An 18,003-nucleotide genomic window follows, 5' to 3' on the forward strand; every position below is an offset into this window, starting at 1 on the left:
CATTATCAAGAAAGTGAAAACACAATTTACAGAATGGGAGAAAATATTTGGATACTATATAACTGATTAGGATTTAATATCTGGAATATATAAGAATACCTTCAACTCAACAGCAAAAAGGCAAATGATCTTATTATGAAAGAGTCAAAGGACTTGAACAGACATCTCTTCAAAGAATATATACAAATGGCCAATAAGTGTCTGAAAAGATGCTCAACATCATTAGCCATTACAGAAATGCAAATCAAAACCACGATGAATGGTTACATAAAATGTTGGCATACCCAAACAATGATATATTATTCAGTCAAGAAAAAGAATGAAATTGTGACACGTTATAATTTGAATGAATCTTGAAAATATTATACTATGTAAAATAGGTCAGACACAATAAATATTGTATAATCTCACTTATATGAAATATCCATAAAAGGCAAATTCAGAGACAAAATATAGATTAGAGGTTTGTAGGAGGAGGGAATGAAGAGTTGTTGCTTCATGGGTACAATGTTTCTGTATAGGGTGATGAAAATTTTTGGCAATAGATAGTGGTGGTTGTTGTAGAACATGGTGAATATAGTTAAAGCCACTGAATTTTATACTTAAAAATTTAAATGTCAACTTTTGTTATCGGCTTTTTCCACAAAATTTTAAAAAATGCAACAGATAAAAGACAAAATATATAGACAGAGTGTGAGTTAATTCTGGGGAAACTCCAAGCAGTCTAAAATAAATGGAATCACTAAAGGATGGACAAGAGAAAGAAACAGTATTTCCAGAAACAATGACTGAAATTTTAAAAAAATAGTTCAACAGAATCTATTAACCCACACATCTAAGAATTTCAACAAAACCTAAGCTCAAGATCATAAAGAGAAGCATATTAAAGCACTGCATATTGAATTTTATATAAGTAATGATAAAAAAATCTTAACAGAGTAAAAGACCTAATAATAAAGAATAAAAAAGATAAGAATGACAATAGACTCCTCATGATAAAAATATGCAAATATACAAGCCATTAGACTATAAAGCTTCATTTTTAAATTGCCAAAGAAAAGTCAGGCTCTAATTCTATAACCATGTAAAAATGTATTTCAAAAATGAAGGGGATAAAAGAAAAGTCATCAACATGGCATCATTAGACATCCTCTGAAAAAATCTCCCATCTGAATCAAATAATGAAAGGAAAAATCCCACTTGCTTGGAATTCTGGAGGACTATAGAGACAGGAGAAAACTCCATAAATACTTAATTTAAGTAAAAGAAAAATAATCTCTAAGATCAGGTAAGAGATTTCTATCCCAGACCCACCAGTCTGAACCACACCCCCTCACTTTGTCCTGCACATCTTGGGAGTCACAGAGAATCAGCATCACCCAGTTTTTCCTTTCACAGATACAAATCACAGAGCTTCTCACAACAATGAGTTAGAACCTTTAGCATATCCAGTCACAAGATCCAAGCCTTCAGATACCCAGGGTGGAGCACAAGATACTGATGATTGCTGCATAGAAAAGGACTCAAAGGGAAAAAACAAAACAAAAGAGACCATGGTAGAACTACTGCTAAAAGGCCCACAAATACAGTACAGATGCTGTTCATTGGACCACTTGAACCCAAGAAAGGCCTTTCAGGATTGACCCGCCTTTCTGGATTGACCCCTGACCCCAATTGGGTCCCCAAGTTGGGATATGCTAATGAAGAAGAAACTGGAGTTAGAAAAGCCTCACAAAAAGGAGGGGGGCCTGGTTTGAACACAGGATGGGTTCCAGAACTGGAGAGTGCTCCAGTTCCAGGGGATAGTGACTGAGGAAGGGAATTTAAAGAAACCATAAGACCTGGGGGAAATTTTCTGCATGAAAACAAACAGACCAGATTAAGATTCAGAGAGAAAAAACAGAGGAAAGAAAGCTAGCTTTCTCCTGAAGGTGAAACAATTCCACAAAAATCTTAAAAATCATACCACATCTCCAAGGCAAGAATCAGGTGAAGAGGAGTTGAGCAAATCTGGAGAGTTAAATATGGACTACTCTAATGGCCCAGAATAAGTTGGGTTAAGCATTAAAGAAGAGTCTTAACATAAAACCAATCAATAATAAAACCCTAAACAAGAGGGAGAAACTGCCTTCGGGGTTAGCATATCAAAATAATCAGAAACACAAGACATCAGCAAAAAATTACAAGCCTTACTAAGAAGCAGTAAAATATAGCTTAGTAAAGAGAACAAATTTGAAAATGAGAGGAGACAGAATTTGGAACAACTGGTCAAAGGAGTTCAATCAAATCTTCCATATCAATTCAAGGAGATGAATGAAAATATGGATAAGGAGATAAAGGATATTAAGAAGACAAATGTGAGAATAAAGAAGAATTCAAAAGTTTAAAAAGAAGCATAACATTATAGAGATGAAAAGAATAATAAAGGACATCGAAACTACACTAGGGGCATGCAACAACAGATTTGAACAGGCAGAAGAAAGTATCAATGAACTAGAAGACAGGATGATTGAAATTATGCAGTCAAAAGAAAAGGTAGAGAACGGTATAGAAAAAATTGAGCCATGTCTCAGGGGTTTGCATGACAGCATGGAATGTACAAACAAACACATCATGGATGTCCTAAAAGGAGAAGAGAAAAGGTGCATAAAGTATATCCAAGGTAAAATGGACAAAAATTTCCATTTAATTGGCAATTCAATTTCCAATTGTATATTGATCTTTTCCAGAATAGAGCACATGGATCACACATGTCTCAATAAATTTAAATATAATTTTAAAAGATTAAAATTATATAAAGCATATTCTCTGAAGAAAAGAAATATTATTTTAAATTTAATAAATATAATCTAAAGAAAATATTAAAAAATATAAAATACTATTATCAAAATGTCATTAAAAATCATCCCTGAATGATGGGAAGAATTAGTGGAAGATTTTTCTTGAAAAGAGAATAGGCAAGATCATGATAAAATGCTAAGGCTAGTCTTAGCTAAACACAAGGTTGGTTCCTCTATGGTAGCCAAGAGGAGGGTAACCATGGTAAAATGACTGAACCCTATCGGAAATGATGGGCTATAGTTAGTCATACAATTATAAAACTGTTTTTTTCATGAATTAAACAAATGTAACACACTAATGCAAGATGTTAATGATAGGGTGGTATATAGGAAACAAGTATATCTTAATGTAAAGTATGAACTATAGGTAATGCAACAATTATAATATCCTTTCATTAATGATAACAAAGGTAACACACAAATGCAAGGAGTTAATAATAAGGAAGGTATATGGGAACTCTATTTTTTTACATGATTTTTTGAGAAACTGAGAACTTCTCTAGTTAAAAAATTAAATATAAAAGTATGAAAATTAAGGACAGTCATTTTAAGAATAAAAAATATGAAAGAGTTCATAATTAGATATATATCTAACAAAGAATAGAATGTGGAACACATAAATAACTCTAACAACTCAGTCAAAATATGGCAAATGCTCATTTATAAAAAGAGCCAAAAACTTGTACAGACTCTTCACCAAAAAAGGATACATGAGTGCCAAATAAGCAAATGCAAATTTCTGTAACATTACTTTTAAGGAAATACAAATTAAAAACACAATGAAATGCCACTAGCCACCCACCTAACTGGCTAAAATTTAAAAGAAAAAGGCTACGTTCTATATTGGTGAGGTGTGGAGACACTGGATATTCTACCGATGCTTACTTTAATTTGCTAAAAACTTCTGGAAGCAACATACCCTAAATCGATTGGTTTTTATAATGGGGATTTATTAGGTTGAAAGCTTACATTTCTGAGGCTTTGAAAATATCCAAATTAAGGCATCAACAGTAGTCCTGTCTCACCAAAGGTCTGGTGATCCTGGGCTCCTGTCACAAGGCAAGGCGCAATGGGGGCTCAGGCAAGGTATCTGCCTGACCCTTCAGGCTTGCTTTCTGCCCAGGTTCATCTGTGGGAGATCAGACACAAAGCAGTTTTTGCTCTTTCCTCTTCTCTGAGTTGTTCCACCTTCTTGCTCTCCATGGCTTTCTCTCTCAGCCTCTCAGAGGCCTCTCTGTCTCTGCCACTTTTTTCTGTGTTTTTGCTGCTTTCAGGCCTCCATTTATAAAGGATTCCAACAAGAGGGCCACAGCCTCCCCTGGGTCATGCCTCACAGAAATAATCCACTCCAAACCCCCCAATTGAATCCAATTCAATCAAAGATCCCACACTCACAGGAATGGATTTAGCTTCAAGAACATGATCTTTCCTGGGATCCAGAAAATGCATCAAACTGTCACAATGAATCATAAATTGTTACAGCCATTTTGGAAAACACTTTTTTCAGCTTCTCAAAAGGTGAAAGTATACTTACCTTATGATACAGCTATTCTCCTATTATGTATTTGCCAAAGAGAAATGAATACTTAACATTCAAACAAAGAATTGTACATAATGTTCTCAGCAGATTTATTTGTAAAAGGTAAACTCTGGGGAAGAAAACAAATTTCCCCTATCATGTAACTAGATAAAAATGTTTACTATGTCCATACAATGAAATACTAATTAGTGATAAAAAAGAATGGACTATTGATACATTCAACAACCTGGATGAATCTCAAAAGAAGTATGGTGAGTGAAAGAATCCAGACCAAATAAATGCAAAGACTGACATTCTAGAAAATAAAAACTTATCTACAGTGCCTTATATCAGATTAGTGGTACCTTGAAAATGTGGGTGTTGTGAGAAGAAGGAGATTACAGAAAAAGTGAAATAGTTTGATGGTGATAGATATAATCATTATCTTAACTTTAGTGATGGCATCATGGATATATACAAGTAATAATATTTATAAAATTACATATTTTAGATGTTACAATTTATTGAGCATCAATAATATCTTAATAAGGCTGGGGGAAAAATAATGCCATCAAGTCCCAGATATCTAAAAGCTTCTCAGAAGATGGTGTCTTTGTTCATCTACTGACTATCTTCAGGATCCCCAAATTCTACCAATCAAAATTTTGAAATAATAATAGCTAAAAGTTATTTTGCTTTTACTATGTGAAAGACAGAGTTAAGGGCTCTGCATAAATTATCTCTGCCTAAACATTCCTGTTTTGGGACACGGGTTTGACTACAAACTTTGAAAAATTAATTGCTATACATTTGCCTGCCTATCTATCTATCTATCTATCTATCTATCTATCTATCTATCTATCTATATTTTTCAATCTATGTACTACAAAAGTACACAAATCAATCATTGGTCCTGAGTCGGGAATCTAGATAAAAGAATTTAATATTCAAATTTAGGGGGTTCACAAATTTGAAGTTTCTTTTCAATAGTTGAGAATAGTCTATTAAACAAATGGTACTTGGTACAACTGGCCAACTATTTGGAAAAGATGAACACTCATTTCAAATTTCATACTATATATGTAATTCCTAGATAAATTATGTATTAACTATAGACATTGATAAATAATTAAGAAGTGAAGAAATTGACTACATAGCAAAATGGAGTGAATGTGAGGACTACAATAAATATTTAATTGATTGGTATCAGGCTTTCATCTTTAACAAAACAGTCACTATTTACCCAACTTATTCAAATCCTTGTTGACTTCTAAGCACTTAATTTTCTTGTCCAATTATGCTAGTGAAAACATGTAATTTTTGAAACACAAAAACATGCAAATATTTATGACACTAAGGAGTTTTCCAGAAAATTCATATACACAAAAACTTTTGAATTTGAAATACTTCCAAGGATGACATTTAATTTTGAAGAAAAAATATTTATAAAACATGCAATTAAATTCACTTTGAAAACATACCCTTAAGGTTTCCAGATTTGCTATTTGTGTTTAAATTTTATACTTTTAAATACTGGTCCATTTTAGTTCATTAACATAGAATAAATGAAATTTTCAAGGAACATATTTATTTGGGTTTCCCAGAACAAGCCAAATGCAATCTGCCAATTTGTTTTGTAAATAGGGCACATTCACATCTTGCACATACTCCATATTCATGTTCCTTTTAAGACATTTTACAGATGGTAAACTACCCACATACAGACTTGTGAGAAAAATCTAGAGTTTTTTCTATTATTTATTTTTATGGGTCTTCCAATATGCATTTCTGAATCATTGTCTTTGTCCTAATTTTTGTTTTTTTGAGTTAGGCTAGTAATTTATTCAGGCAGGGAAGGACAATAAATGGGAGAAAATAACAGATCAGGGATCCCAGGTAGAGAGAAAGGGGTTGAAAAGTGATAAAGCGGGCTGATTTACAGACTACAATTCACAATTATAGATTATAGATTCCCAGGTTTACTTGCGTAGTGATCCAAGAGGAGAAGAAGGCAGCCAGAGTAAGGGTCCAGAAGCAGGAAAGTGAGAGCCTGTCCAATTTGTATAAAAGAAAAAGTATTTAACCTAATTGAATAATGCCAACAATATTTACAAATAAATTTACATTAAGCATTTTCCAAGTCGCATTTAATAGAATGCAACAATGGAAAATATACTAAGAGAAGTTTTGTAGACATAAAATGCTTGCTAAAATATTTTTTCAGGATTTAATAAATCTTCAATACATTAGGGAAGTCATTCAGCTTATATTAAATTGGTATCTAACACCATATGTTCAGCATCTCTAAAATTTATACTAGTTCTGATTTTAAAAACTAAGAGATGATACACAAATACAAAACTGACCATATCTTGCTATCATTTATACCATCTATATTTTGTTAATTTACTAATTTTTTCTGTTGTTTCATTATTATTATAAAATTGAATTTTACTGGAAATGATATTTAGAGAAAATATTCCCTTAAAATAAGTCTTTTCTATCAGATTGAACATAAATTCTAATTGATTTCTTGGTCAGATTACCTTCACATAAACAATAAAAACGTAATAGAAGGAAATGCTTTACGTTTCCACTTACAAGTATGATTCATTTATGAATCATAAGCATCAGCAGTTTTTAAACTACCTTGATAGGCTACATGTAAAAAGAAACTAAATGATTGAAAAAGCAGAGAGACCCATTTTATTTTGGAACTACAGTGAATTAGATATTCTACTGATTTATTATACAGGCCTGCCCAGATATTTGATTAGTCTGACTCTATAAGCCTACCATTATAACATTATGCAGTAACAATCTTATTTTAGGTATATTTGACATGATTTGTTTTATTAGAAATATAATGTGGTAGAAGTGGAATGGAAAGGGATCTTTTGTCTTACTTGTATGGTTAATCAATCTTATTTTCAGTTAATATAATTTAAAATATTCTAAAATCATAGCAATGATTTTATTTCACCAAATGTTCAAAAGAACTTGGACATACAATATCTGTTATGCAGTAAATATGCATATGCATAAATTACAATATACAGAGTAAGTGTAGTCTCACTACTTAGATCACAAATTGTACTAGAAGAATCTCAAGATGGCAGCAGAGTTTTGAGCACTTTGCAGATATTCTCAGAATAACAAACAGGACAGATGGGATAGCAAAAAAGAACATTTACACACTACACCTTTCACAAGACTAAATAAGAAAGAATACACACAGATTCCAGAAAGTGTGTGGACAGAGTCAAAATTCACAGGAAGGGGTTTGCACATAGCACCCACAGGGTTTTAGCAGGTGCATGGAAGTAATGCAAGGAAGAGGAAGGGGAGTTTGGAAGTCCAGTGTGGTAGCCCCAAGGTTATTAAAAAGTTGTGGTTATTTTTAGTAATAATAAACTTTATAGCATGTTCTGGGGTCAAACCAGTTATATAATTTTGTCAATTTTTTTTACCTCTTTTTAATTTTGCTCAATAAAAATAATTTTATATGATTGCAAACTCAGAGCACACACACAAAAGTACTTTTTTTTAAAAGGAAAAAAATCCCACTCTGCATAGAATCCACAGCAATAAATGTGAGAAAATTCAGTGAAACTGGGAAAAGTCTCCACAGTCTTCAATTTATGAATATAATAAGAAAATTCAAAGGCTTCATGAAAAGATCATCATGCTCTGGGGTACTTTAAGGCCTCATGGACTTCAGCAGGAGAAACCAAACCTTAGGAGGATGGGGAAAGTGTGACTGTTAGTAGTCCATCTAAATTTAGTAGAATAGGAACATGGAGTGAAGGTGAAAGAAGCTTTAGAATATGGTAGGAGGCACGCAGAGGTGAGAGATTTCAGAATTGTGGAGCTAACTACCCAGATGAGCCATAACTTGTAATATTCATAGTTACAAAAGAGAAGGTTGACTACCTCAATCTAGGAAGTTAAGAAAGCTACCCCAGCATTGCCCCACGGGATACACAGAAACTTCCATATCAAAATACAAGAAAACATCTCATTGAAATATGAGCAACAGAAAAGGACAAAGATCTTATAAGAAGAAAGAAAAGAAAGAATTTGAATTATTACCTGAATGACAATGAGAATCCATCATGGGCATATGGACTCACTCTGTAACTTTAAATTTAAAAATTGTAAAAAAAAAAAAAAAAAAGCAGATGAGAACATTATAGTTTTATTATCGCAAAGCTCCTCACAGAATATTAATTGCAAAGGGAATATTAGGAACAGGCAGATCCAAACTAAGCTACCTTCAAATGGCCAGTAATGAGGTGTATCTCAATTCACCCATTCATATGATATACTGAGCAGGTCACTGTGTCATTTTTGAGGCATTCTTCCTAAAACTTTATTATCTGAATCTGATCATGAGGAATATGAAACAAACACAAATTTAGGGGCATTTACAAAGTAACTGGCTTGTACACTTGAAAAATGCAAATGTCATAAAGGACAAATGAAAACTGAGGAATTGTTTCAGATGAAAGTATACTAGAGAAGCATGACAATTGTGTGACACATGTGATCCTGGACTTGATTCTGGACCATAAAATAAGAAAAATGATGTGAAGCAAATTATTAGGTCAACTTATAAAAATTTAACCAAGACAGTAAAATGATAAAATTATTATATCAATGTTAATTACTTGATTTTGATAATTTTATTGTGATTATATAAGAAAATGTGCCTACTGTTTAGGGACAATTAAGATGTTTTCCTGTTCATTTTAGTTCTCATGGCACTGGTCTGTAAGAATCAGATCAACTTGCTACACAAATAAAATTGAATAAATGAAACCTATATGCAAGACTGTGATTAAAATGCCACATTAATGAGCAAATTTCACTTATTTAAATATGACAAGTCCATTACTAAGGAAAAAGCAATATGAACTTTGTTTGTGAAAAAAGTTAAGTACCAACAAAGTCCTACTTGGAATTTGGTGCAATTAGTACTCTGTGGCTTTTAAATTTTCAGCCTCTCATTTGTAAAGAATGTCACCTCTTCGCAGCTAAGGACACTGATGAATTGGGGGAACCTCAATAAAAAGACAAGCATCTCCAGATTTCTTGGCCTTGCAGGAGAAACCTTAAGAAATAGAACAGCTTGAACAGTAACTTCTGTTGTAGTTTAGGAATAAGCTTGAAAACAGACGGGAGATTATAGAAGTCAACCAAAATGCAGCCACAGACTCTTTAAAATCTCCAGGACAAGTTGAAGTTGACTACTCTAAATGGTCCTAAATTTATTGGCTATCATAAAATATTTTTGCTAGTTAGTGACTTGTTTGCATCAATATGAGGAAAACTAGCTAAAGGGAAAAAATGTTACCAAACGAAATACTTGGTCCAACACATACCTGAAATAGTCACCATGGAAAAATAATACCACTGAATTTTTTAAAACGGTTGTTACATAGTTTAATTTTCAGACTTAGTATCTTCAAAACTGAAGTTAGAGTAGGAAGGAAGGAAAATGGATTTTATCATATGTCTATGATAAAACAGAACATTAAATTAAAAAGGATCTGATTCAGGTTGGTATCAACACTATCACAAGCAAAATAACCATGGCCAAGTTTCCTTCATTATTTTCATTTGGCTCCACCACCTAATCCCTGTCAAACTTAACAGTTGATTCGTGTGTCTCATGTCTTGAGTTAGTAGATCAGTCTACACAACAATGCAATCTAATTTTGGTCAGAACAAGACCTGGAAATGGCCAAGCTTCAAGCACTGAGAATTTGAGTCTGTCATTGTCTGTTCTGGGAGGTGATTTCAGCCTTCTGTGGGGAGTATGCCCCCATGAGTCTATTGCCTGCAATATCCATGTAAATTCATGGTTCAGAGCTATGCAGTGCCTGATAGTCTTGTGCAATGTTTAAGAAATCCAGATGGTCTGGATTTGAGTCTTAGCTGTACCAATTACTGGCTTTACTGGCTGTATTATTTTGAACTATTTAGTTTGGCTGCCACATACCGAAGTTTCCTAGTATCTAGCTGAGGGTGTTATTGTGAATATTAAATGATTTACTCTATATGCCATGGCTGGCCCTTTGTAATTCTTCTCTCTCTCTACATATATATATTAGTCATTATTATTTCTTGGTCTCTGAATGTTCTTTCAATAAACCTCAATTCCAATACTATTTTGCTGAGTTGGATTTTTATAAAAAATTAAAATATAGATAACCAGTAATTTGGAAGATCAATATAAATTCCATATTCTCTAGTGTGCTACATCAAACAATGTAAATATTGCCTTCCCTTCAAAGCCAAGAAATCTTCATGTGGAGTCTGGACCCCAAATGAAAAATGACTAGAGACAATGAGAATTTATCAACTAGTCCAATATCTAGATGACAAAAAGAAAAAGAGAAATGTAGAAGAGACTACGAGAGACACTAGGGGTTTCTTATTAACCTTAGTAAATTCTGTAGTATTTAGTAGGATCAAAACTATACATATCAATAAAAATGTCTTTGAGGGAAAAATATTCTTTTTACCCCAATTAGCCAACATGCCCCCACACACACAGATGCCACAACATACATACACAGAAAAACTATTTGTAATTGGATTTGATTTATAGTTGTGATTATGCTTTTATTTATTCTGGCTTCAAAGAGGCACCAATATATGAACTTCCTTGTGACCTGTTTTAGTGAGTTTAAGATGTAAATTTCTATGGTTTAATCTTTTCCAGAGCTGAGAATATAAAAAGTGGTATGTTTGACCCTTACTAATCAATATCAATTACTTGCTATTAAAACGGACTAAAATGCTCTTAAATGTATCCTGAGTTGGGCTGTATAAAGGAGTTTTCTGAATAGAGATATCACTAGCATTCTAAGTGAGGATTGACACTGATGACCAGGGAAATATTCAAGCTCTCAAGTACCTGCTTTGGCTCCAGATATGTAAGCAACTGAGATAAAGTCTGGAAATGGTCTTACGCCCAGTCCACTGGCATGTGCCTTAACATTTTTGATTTTGGCTTCTTGCCAGAAAACTTATAGCCAGGTCACAATAATTGTGCCTATGAAGAGGTCAAGATTCCTTTCTCAATCATTAAATTGTATGGAAAGTGGTTCTCCGAAAGCTTTCCCTTGTTGAAATATAAGGAAATAGAAAGTAAATTTAACCAGTGCCTTAATTATGAAAAGCATTTGTGCATCCTACATTCATATCATTATTTCTTGTTCTAGTTTAAATTCAGAGTATACTCTTCTTGATTCCAATGAATACAATATTTTCTCCATAGCCTATACTTTGTCTTCATCATGATATGTTTCCTCTCTCAGCATATAAGACAAGGGTCCCTTCTTATTGTATTTTTTCTCTTTTAAACATGACATATTTATATTTGGCAAGAAAGGCTTCATGAACTGTATTTCAGGCACAAATTTCTTGAAAAAATTTTATAATAGACTTACAGAAAGATGATGTGATCAGAAATTGCCACTTCAAACTAAATGTCTTTGATGAATTAAATTTTGAGATGTCATAGATGTTATAAATGTCAAAGATATAAATAGAAGGTGAAATAGAAAAAAGTACTTCAAAAGTTATTCATTCAAACAGATCTGAGGTTGAGACTCAATTTGAATCCAACCACTTCCTCATAAGACAGGCATCTCATCAACTGCATCTTGATTCATAAAAGCTCGTTAATGCTATAGGGACACTTTAGTTTATAGAGCTTAACATCTTAACTTTATCCAAGTACTCTGATAGCAGGAATAAATATTTATACATCATATGATTGTTTTTAACTTTAATGATGGGGGAAAAAAAAAAAAAGGATCTCTCAAGATAGAAAGTGCAAGGAAATGTCTTACATGTTTTGACCTTAATTCATATGTAACATTATGTAGTAGTTTGAAGATGTATGTTTCCCAGAAAAGCATGTTTTTAAATTTAGTCCATTCCTGTGGGTGTAAACTCATTGAACTAAATATCCAATGTTAGTTCCTAATTTACAGATATTAGGAACATTGCTGAGTTAATGGCACTAAAAATGTGTTTCCAGGAATAATTGCCTGCCTGCCACATATGCATTGGATATATTAGGATTACCAGTGACAGCTTTTAAAACATACCCATGACTCTCGCCATTTTATCCAGGTTGAAGAGACCATTCTTATAAGACTGTTAAAATTCTTTTCTCCACAATCTGTGAACTTAGCCAACAAGGAAGTAGAATAAGAAAAACAAAGTGACCAAGAGAAGAAATGCACACACAAAAACAACAACTAATTAAACCCCAAACTAGACAAAGAAGCTAAGCAACTGATTAAACCTGTCAAGATAAAATGATGACCAAACAGCAACAAAAAACTACAAACCAAACCAATAATCAGGAAAATATGCCCCAATCCAAAGAACAAACTAAAAACCAGAAAGAGGAGCAGAACATTGAACAAGTAACTAAAGCCTTCAAAACATATATTAGGGACCAATTTGATGAAGTGAAGGAAGAGATTAAGAATATGAAGAAAACACTTAGAGAGAATACAGAAGAAATTGCAATCATACACAAAATGATAATCAATATGATGGTGATGAACAGCACAGTTCAAGAAATCAAAAATACACTCAGCAAATAACAACAGACTTGAAGAGGCAGAGGAAAGAATTAGTGATGTGGAAGACAGTATATCTGAAATCAAATAGATAGTAGAAAAGATCAACAAAAATATTGAAAGATTGAGCAGGGACTTAGGGACATGAATGACAATGCAAAACACACAAACATATGCATTATAGGCATTCCAGAAGGAGAAAAGAAGGGAAAGGGGACAGATGGAGTTTTGGAGGAAATAATGATTGAAAACTTCCCAAATGTATTGAGGGAGATGGATGCACATGTCCAGGAAGCACAATGCACCCCAAAGAGCATAAATCCCAACAGGCCTACCCCAAGACATATACTTGTCACATTATCCAATGTTCAAGACAAAGAAAAAATACTAAAAGCAGCAAGAGAAAAGAGAAGCATCACATACAAAGGAGGCTCCATAAGATTAAGTGCAGATTTCTCATCTGAAACCACGGAGGCAAGAAGGCAGTGGTATGATATAGTCAAGGTACTAAAAGAAAAAAATTTCCAACCAAGAATACTCTACCCAGCTAAACTAACATTCAAAAATGATGGAGAGTTCAAAATATTCACAGATAAACAGAAATTAAAAGGGTATGCCAACAAGCTCCCTGCCCTTCAAGAAATACTAAAGGGAGTTATGCAGGAAGAAAGAAAAAACAGGAGAGGCAGAGTTGGAGGAGAGTGTAAGAGCAACAAAAAAGACAAAAAGAGAAGGAAAAAAACAAAATATGACAAACACATGTCCAAAGAAAATATGGCTAACATAAATAATTCCTTGAAAGTAATAACACTGAATGTCAATGGATTAAACTCACCTGTCAAAAGATTCAGACTGGGAGATTAGATAAGGAAATATGACCCATCTATATGCTGTCTACAAGAAACACATCTTAGACCCAGGGATTCAAGGAGGTTGAAAGTGAATGGCTGGAAAACAATCTTACAAGCAAATAATAACCAAAAAAAAAGGCAGTAGTAGCTATATTAATATCAGACAAAATAGACTTTAAATGCAAAACAATTGTGAGAGACAAAGATGGACACTACATATTAGTGAAAGGGATAATCTTTCAAGAAGAAAGAACAATCATAAACATTTATGCTCCTAACAAGGGTACCTCCAAATATATCAGGAAAACACTGGAAAAACTAAGTGAAGCAATAGATGCCTCTACAATTATAGTGGGGGACTTTACTACACCACTATCAACTTTGGATAGAACATCTCAAAAGAGAATCATTAAAGAAACAAAGACTTTGAGCAATATGTTAGAGGAGCTGGACCTAATAGACATATACAGAACATTACACCCAAATACAGCAGGATATACATTCTTCTCAGGTGCACATGCATCATTCTCCAAGATAGACCACATGCTAGGCCACAGAAAAAGTCTCAATGAATTCAGAAAGATTGAAATCATACAAAATAATTTCTCTGACCACAGTGGAATGAAGTTGGAAATCTGCAAGGGCCAGAGACCCAGATTTGGCACCAAGATTTGGAAGTTAAGCAACACACTCTGGAAAACATAGGGTCAAGGAGGAAATCTGAAGAGAGATTAATAACTACCTTGGAACTAATGAAAATGATAACACAACATATTCAAACTTACAGGATGCAGCAAAAGCAGTACTGAGAGGAAAATTTATAGCCATAAATTCATACATCAAAAAAGAAGGAAGAGCTAAAATTGAAGAACTAAATGCATACTTGGAGGAATTAGTGAATAAACAAGAAAGTAACCCCAAAGGAAGAAGAGAGAAAGAAATAACAAAGATCAGAGCAGAACTAAATGAAATAGAAAATAAGAAAAAATAAAACAAATACGAAATAAGAAAAAAATAAAGAAAGCCAAGAGCTGGTTCTTTGAGAAGATCAATAAAATTGACAAACCCTTAGCTAGACTAGCAAAGAAAAAAAGAGAGAAGATGCAAATACACAAAATAAGAAATGAGAAAGGAGATATCACCACTGACCTCACTGAAATAAAGACTATCATAAGAGGATACTTTGAAAAACGATATTCCAACAACAAGGATAATATAGAGGAAATGGAAATAGTCCTAGAAACACAAAAGCAGCCTACATTGATGAAAGAAAATAGACCATTTCAACAAACTAGTCACAAGTAAAGAGAAAGAATCAGTCATTAAAAACTTCCCAACTAAGAAGAGCCCTGGCCCAGATGGCTTCATAGGTGAATTCTACCGAACATTCCAGAAAGAACTAACACCAATCTTGCTTAAAGTTTTCCAAAAAATTGAACAGAAGGAACATTGCCGAACTCATTCTATGATGCCAAAATTACTCTAGCACCAAAGCCAAACAAAGACACCATAAGAAAGGAAAATTACAGATCAATCTCTCTAATGAAACTAGACATGAAAATCCTAAACAAAATACTTGCTAATTGTATTCAACAACACATTAAATAAATTATACACTATGACCAAGTGGGATTTATTCCTGGTATGCAAGGATGGTTCAACATTAGAAAATCAATTAATGTAATACACCATATAAACAGATTGAAGGAAAAAAACCACATGATCATATCTATAGATGCAGAAAAAGCATTTGGCAAAATACAACACCCTTTCTTGATAAAAACACTGCAAAATATCAGAATAGAAGGAAACTTTCTGAACATGATAAAGAGTATATATGAAAAACCCACAGCTAACATCATCTACAATGGTGAAATCCTAAAATCTTTTCCTCTAAGATCAGGAACAAGACAAAGATGCCCACTATGACCCCTTCTATTTAAAATAGTTCTAGAAGTACTTGCTCAAGCACTGAGGTGAGAACCAAACATAAAAGGCATCCAGATTGGAAAGGAAGAAGTCAAAATTTCACTATTTGCAGATGATATGATCCTATACATAGAAAACCCTGAGAAGTCTACAACAAAGCTTCTAGAACTAATTAATGAGTTAAATAAAGTTGCAGGTTACAAGATCAATGTGCAAAAATCAGTAGCATTTCTGTATACCAATAATGAGCAATCTAAGGAGGAAACCAGGAATCAAATACCATTTACAATAGTAAGAAAAAAATCAAATTCCTAGGAATAAATTTAACTAAAGATGTAAAAGACTTATACACAGAAAACTACACAACACTGTTCAAGGAAATCAAAGAAGACCTAAATAAATGGAAGAATATTCCCTGGTCATAGATAGGAAGTCTAAATATTATTAAGATGTCTATCCTACACAAACTGATCCACAGATTCAATGCAATCTCAATAAAATCAACAAAGCATTCTTTAATGAACTAGAAAAACTATTTGGAAAGGAAAGAGGCCCTGAAGAGCCAAAGACATATTGAAAAAGAAAAATGAAATTGGAGGAATAACACTACCTGACATCAAAGCATACTACAAAGCTACAGTAGTGAAAACAGCATGGTATTGGCACAAGGATAGACAGACTGACCAATGGAACCTAATTGAGAGTTCTGATATATACTCATATATATCAGATCCTCATATATACAGCCATATGGTATTCGACAAGGCCACCAAACCCTCTCAACTGGGAGAGAATGGCCTCTTCAACAAATGGTGCCTGGAGAATTGGATATCCATATGCAAAAGAATGAAAGAGGATTACCATCTCACACCTTAAACAAAAATCTACTCAAGATGGATCAAGACCTAAATATAAGAGCCAAGACCATAAAGACCTTGGAAAGCAATGCAAGGAGGCATCTACAGGACCTTGTAATAGGAAATGCCTTCATGAACTTCACACCAAAAGAACGAGCAACAAAAGAACAAATAGATAAATGGAACCTCCTCAAAATTAAAGCCTTCTGCACTTCAAAGGAGTTCCTCAAGAAAGTGAAAAGAGAGCCTACACAATGGGAGTAAATATTTGGTAACCATATATCTGATAGGAGATTTATATCTTGCATATATAAAGAACTCCTATATCTCAAAAATATAAAGACAAACAGCTCATTTAAAAAATGGGAAAAATATTTCAAAGACACTTCTCCAAAGAAGAAATACAAATGGCTAAAAAACACATGAAAAAATGCTAAAAATCACTAGCTATTAGGGAAGCACAAATCAAAACAACAATGAGATGCCATCTTACTACCATAAGACTGGCAGCTATTGAAAAATCAGAAGACTACAAGTGTTGGAGAGGATGTGGAAGAATACGAACCCTCATCCACTGCTGGTGGGAATGCAGAAGGATCCAGCTATTTTGGAGGACAGTTTGGCAGTTTATAAAAAAAAATAGATATAGATTTCTCACATGACCCAGCAATTCCACTTCTGAGTATATACCTAGTAGAACTGAAAACAAGGACACAAACTGATATATGCATATCGATGTTCATAGCAGCACTATTTGCTTTTGCCAAAAGTTGGAATCAACCCAAATGCCCATCAACAGATGAATGGATAAGTAAAATGTGGTATATACATACAATGGAACACTACTCAGCTATAAGAACAAATACAGTACAAACACATGTGATTACATGTATGAATCTTGAGAACCTTATGTTGAGTGAAGCAACCTAGGCATTGAAGAACAAATACTACATGACCTCTCTGATATGAAATAAGTAAACCAAGCTATCTCAGAGAGCTAGAGACTAGATGATAAGCTTAAAGGAAGTTACAGGGTAAAGGAAGTTTGCAAGCTGACACCTACATGGGTGAAATCTATGATAAGCTGGAGGTAAGTATTTGTACAGGGAAGGGATAAAATGGGGGTATAGGGATAACTTTGGGTGGGGTTTTGTGGGCTTAAGGGGGCTAGGGAGGGGAGGATGGTCAGATGACCCTAGAAATTGGGTGGAAAGTTGAAGGAACATTTGAACATAGGAGATTGTCAGTTATGTGTTTGAAATTATAATGTAGAGAAAACTCTTTAATAAATACAATAAGGAAGGTTACCAGTTTAATATGCTTAAGGGGGGGAGGGGGCATCTGACACAGGGCAAGCTTCTAGGGAGTGTGTGGGTGCTCATTTTGTCATAGTGGGTT

The sequence above is a fragment of the Dasypus novemcinctus genome, chromosome 1 (genome assembly GCF_030445035.2).
Source record: "Dasypus novemcinctus isolate mDasNov1 chromosome 1, mDasNov1.1.hap2, whole genome shotgun sequence".
Taxonomy (NCBI): Eukaryota; Metazoa; Chordata; class Mammalia; order Cingulata; family Dasypodidae; genus Dasypus; species Dasypus novemcinctus.